Consider the following 5812-nt stretch of genomic DNA (forward strand, 5'->3'; position numbering starts at 1 on the left):
CTGGAAATTAAGTACATTTGTAACAGGATTTATTTAAGGTGTCTTGACCTTATTTTCCTTTTAATTTAAGAACGGTTATTCATTTTGAAGATGGTTGTGGACAGTATTTTGATCAGTGGTTCTGGTTCTTCATTTTATAGACGTGATATAGTGGGGATAAGCATGGAAGCAAAGCAGTTCCTTTTTTAGGATCACCTTGCGTGGTGACTCATGTTCCATGGGAACTCTTCTTAGTACGGAGTTCGCTTTATATAGTATTCTCTTTTTATCCCAGATATGCCTTTCTGAGCCAGACTCCTTAAATTTAGCAGAGTCAAACAGCTGAAGTCCTAAAGTAACCATTTTGCACCTGGTAGCTGCCAGCTGCATCTCCTTCAGTTAGTAATGATCCATCAGAGCCTTCCCAAAAATGAGGGGACAAAGGGCCAGGTGCCCTGGAGGCCCTGCCCCCACCTGAGGCCTCACCCCGCCCCTCCTCTTCTCCCAGAGACCACAGTGGGACCAGGAAGCCTCCACTGCCCGGGGTGGGGCCAAAAGCAGTCCACTGCTCGTGTCCCAGCCCTCCAAGACCCCTGCCCCAGGGCAGGTGGAGGGACCCAGGCTCCCCACAGGTGCCTGTGTGGTTCTCCCTGACCCGGCTCTGGCTGCAGCACAGGGCCTTGGAGCCGCAGCCTGGCTGTAAGAGCTGCACAGGTGGCTGAGGGGAGCCAGTGTGGAGTTGCAGACCCTCCATCTACACCTGCCCTGGACCAGGCGGGGAGCCCTGAGGACAGGGACATGGGCCAGGGGTTGCTTTCAGTCCCCTTGCACCGCAAGGAGATAGAGGGTCCATGTGGCTCCCACAACTGCCCGGGCTTCCCAGCCAGGCTCCATCAGCTGCTGGCCTGGTCAGGGGGTGAGGCCTCGGGGGAGGGGGAGGGGCAAGGGAAGCAGGCAGGGTCTGCCATGGGGGACAAGTGAACAGGCCAGACCTGTCCACTTTTAAAAAGTGGGAGGGCTACAGCCCCCAGGTCTCCTCCACCCCCCCGTTTCAGCGCCACTATAAGGATCTTCCCAGCCTTTCCCTTTTCTTATTATTTCTAAGGAGAGAACATAGGTTTTTCTATGGTGCAGGCAAACCACTAGATTCTCTTTAGTTTGTATTTCTAGAAAGAACAGAGACAAGGTGGGTGAGGTTATCTTCTATTGGACCAACAGAAGTTGGTCCAATAAAAGATATTACCTCACTCACCTTGTATGTCTTAATATCCTGGGACGAACACAGCTACAACACCACTAAGGACTAGAATGAACAGTCACTCTGTTATCTTAAGCTGGTACCTGTTACCGAGTCTAAATTATATTTTTGTAGTCAGTCATTTGAGTGTTCAGTTTCTAGCAGTAACATTCACATGTGAATGTTGATCAGTATGAATCCGTAGAAACTTGTCAAGTTAAGTGCCAGTGTTGACACAAGAACAATGAGATATAAACTAGCTATCAATAGCTATCAATTTTTTGCCTTCCTCTGCAGCATGGGGTCTGGGTCACTTTCAGATTAAACTAGTGTAAATGGTGGATTCTTTGTAATTTAAAATCTTTGAGGACTTCAGTAACTAAGCCAGAGATTAGGGGTCTGTCACAGGAGTGGGTGGCTGAGGTCACACAAGGTCAGACTAGATGATTATGGTGGTCTATTCTGGCCTTAAAGTCTATGGACTTATGGGTCAAAAATAGATTTTGGAAAAACATCCTAATTATGTTGATACTCATTTGTTAAACAGAGTACAGAGTGTTTCTCTAAATACTACAGTGCTACTTGAGTAGCTGCAGCTCATTTTACACCTAGTATTATTCCTGGGGGAATTCTGTGCCACTGCGTGTGCATAATTAATGAGCTGTGCATATTTTAAAATTTTTTTGAAGAAAAAAGCTGCTGCTGGAAAGTTGCTGTGGTTCTGCCTTTTGCCTACCAAAGGGTGCTGTGGCAGTAAAACAGCAGCAGCTCCCAGCCAGCTGTGGAAGAGTGAGAGCTTGCCTTCTTCACAGCGCCTGTCGGGCCAGGTGGGGAGACAGCATGGGACTGCTGGGGGGTCAGACAGATTCATAAAGGCTAGTGGGGGAGGACAGACTGGGGCAGGGGCTGAATGGGAGTGGAGGCACGGGGCCACCAGGCAGGAGGGAGGGAGGTGCAGGGCCACATGATGATGGGGGAGGGGGTGCAGGGCCACATAGGGATGCGGGGGTGGTTGAATGGAGGAACAAAGACACATGGGGATGGCCACAGGGGGATGAGGGAGTCGATGTCTGAGTGGGGGTGGAGGGACACGTAGACAGGAGTGGCAGGAACACACGGGGACAAGGGCAGATGTGCATGACTGAATGGGAGAGGCTAGGGGTCAGCCAGGGTCTGCATGGAGGAAGCTCCATAACAATCCCTCCCTGCTCCCCCCAAAAAAACTGTTCCATACTTTTCCCACTCATACCCAAGGACCCTCCAAGTTCAAATCTAGACTCCTTCCCAGCAATTACTTCCCTCTCCCTCATCTCCTCCATTACTCCTGACTCCCCCAAGCCTTTGCACTGCTGCTGAGGGGTGCAGGAAATATGGTTCTGTATTGTAGTTTAAATGAATTATTACTCAGAGTTCTGTGCCCAGTAAGGAATCTTTGTCAAAAAAAGGAATCTTTGCAAAAAACATTTCCTGAATCTTTTTTGTTGTCTGTATTGTTACAGACATACTTGCTGACAGGTATTTTGAAATAAATGACCAAAATAATTGAAACTGGTGTGATTATATTGTGTTAGTTTGACAAATAAAATATGCAGAATTTTGCAGAATCTGAAAATATTGTGTGCAGAATTTTTAATTTTTTGGTGAAGAATTCCCCCAGGAGTAACATAGCTACTAAATTGACTCTCTCCTAGCTATGATAAAGTCTTTGTGAAACATTAAATGACACTTCACATTTTTTGCACCTTTCACTCAGTGTTATTCAAGATGAGGCTATTTTCAAGGGATACAGGCAAGTATCTTAGATCTCAGGTTAGACCTTCCTTAATATTGTTAGTCTCAGAGAAAGCCTTATCAAAATGCTTTTTTAAAAGATTGCAGTATTCTTTTATGGTGAAGAATAGCTAATGAGGCCTTGCTGCAGAACTAGCCAATAGAGGGGAACAAAGATTTACTAACAAAAAAATTCCCAAACCCTGCTGATATTTTCAATACTGGTACACGATTAAAAGGAAAAAGGTATGTTAATATCAGTTCCATTGAACCACAAGGGGGAGAGGAAATGGAAATTTGTCAAGTGGAAAAGTAAAATGTATGGAAAATTACTTTAATTTTAAACTGTTTATTACAAAATGATGTCCTTTTAAAGAAACAACACTTAACCTGCTGATCTATACAGGAATCACAAACAAGACAGTTTTCTTCACTTTAACATATACGTTTTCTGCTTTCCAAATCTGTGTATGGCCACAGTGGCAAGTAGTAAGGGAAGACAGACTAGCTGAGTGGAATTCCATATGATATGATGACTGCTAGGGTTGGTAGCTGAAGCAAATCATTGTAAATGAATGCACTTTAAAGTGCATTGAAATCTAAATAAATGCACTGCAGTAATCCATGTACTTATCAACAAAGCAGTAACCTAAAGCTAATGACTGCTAAATTATGGGGTGGGTGGGAATGCAATGTCTTTTAAATGTAGCTGCGCCTGTTTAAAATAGCTGCCTTCAGTGGAAAACATTTACTTTCTGAGAAGCAAGACTACAGTGTGTAACATTTTCAGATGCAACTCTGTCTTTTGTACACCTCTTATTTTAGTGCGGAGTTCTAGGCCCTCCCTCTGAATCTTCTGAAAATACTTAGTAGCCAGATTTGTGTTTCTTGTGTTCTTCAATTATGGGTATTTTAGCTCCCATCTTCATATAAAAAATCAGATTTTTTCAGATGAAAGTAAATGGAAGTGTTAGGTCACAATTGTCTTCTAAAATAATTAGAGGAACAATAAGGTTCTGGAGGCAGAATTCCCAGAATTAATCTGGGAGTCTAAAATTTTCCTCAGAGCTTCCTTTAATCTTTTACAGTTTATAAATAGCAGCATGTAAACGAGAAAGTGAATTATCCTTTCAGTTGATTCAGGGCAATTAAGATAAAAGTATTCACTCATTTAATACTGTCTGATATGTTGCTACATTACTTTGCTGAGTAAAAAAGAAATCTCGAGGACTGAATCATTTAATTGGCATTTGTTGCCTTAGCAGCATCTTGAGAATAGGTACCTCCCTTTCTCCTCTGCACATTGTTACATAACCAAGTGTGTTATTCTACAAAATTAATCTTGCCTTCTGACTTCCATATCAGAAACAGCAGGGCACTAGGTTGTGGTTCACATGTGCCTGGATTCCAGTGAGCCTCTTGGACCCTTTAAAACTGGGAGCTACAGTTGCAGGTCACATAACCTTTCCTAATCACCTGTGCAGTGTGGTTGTAGCTGTATTAGTCCCAGGACAGTTGAGACACAAGGTGGGTGAGGTAATATCTTTTATTGGACCAACTTCTGTTGGTGAGACAGACAAGTTTTTTGGTTTACACAGAGTTCTTCACATCCTCGGAAGAGCTTTGTGTAGCTCGAAAACTTGTCTGTCTCACCAACAGAAGTTGGTCCAATAAAAGATATGACCTCACCCATCTTTTCCTAGACATGTGCCTTACAGATACACACAAGGCTTCCTGTCTCTTAGGAGAGATTGAAGGTCAAAAAAGGACAAGGTAATGGGGGCTCTACACCTGCCAGTAGAAGGTCTGAGAGGAGGACACCTTTTAAGAAGCAGGAGCTGGCTGGGAGGAGCTGGAAGTCTCCACTTGGGATGGTTTGGAAGTCCTGCATGGAAAACTGAAAGGACTGTGAAGCCTTGGAGGCAAGCCCTATGACAGTACCCTAAAAGGCAGTGAGGCTGTTGTTAGTTGCTTTGTTTTATTTTTTAAAATCTGTTTCTAAATTATTAAAGCCCTGAGCAAAATAAAGCGTGTTGTTTCACTTACCTGGCTGGTGGGTTGGCCCACCAATTTACAGATAATCATGGAGGTTAGACTTGTGTCAGTCTGTCCAGTACCTGACAATGTTCCTTTCTCATTTCCCATCCCCAGAGTATAATTCAAGGGAGGTCATATTTATTTTCCAAAGCATACAAAGTTAATACTAATTAGTGTTGTAGACTTATGAAATCAGTTGAAATTAAACAGCTGGCATTCTGCGTTCATTTAAACTCTTCCTACATTTGGTAGTATGTGGACAAACTTGATCTGTGCAATCTGACAGACATGCACCGTTATGTCTCACCTTGCTGTGGCCAGTGAATGGAGACCACAGATTCTGGTAGGTAAAATTTTGGAATGAGAAGGAGAAATGCATGCATTCTTGCAGCTCTTTTTGGATTACTCGCTAATCTGTTAGATGCCAATGATGCATGAAAGATGGACAAATCTATGTCTCCATCAGAGGTTTGAGTATAAGCACACATACCTTAACCTATATTTGCAGCTGGGGTGATACCTATACTAACTAATCTTATTGAGGATTCTTGAGAATTTAAGAGGCCAAAGCTGAAACTTTTAAGCCTTTGATTTGTGGCATATGTCAGTTTTTTAATTTTTAATTTTATAAAGTGAGAAGCTAAGCTTAGGTCATGGTTAAGGGTTTTGGACACATACAGACAACAGAACATAGCTTTAACCAAAGATTGCATACTGGATTGTGTTTGTGCATATAAGCCTAGTTCGCATGTGCTGAAATACTGCATCATAGTGTTTGGTTTGAATTGG

The sequence above is a fragment of the Caretta caretta genome, chromosome 12 (genome assembly GCF_965140235.1).
Source record: "Caretta caretta isolate rCarCar2 chromosome 12, rCarCar1.hap1, whole genome shotgun sequence".
In the NCBI taxonomy this organism is placed as follows: Eukaryota; Metazoa; Chordata; order Testudines; family Cheloniidae; genus Caretta; species Caretta caretta.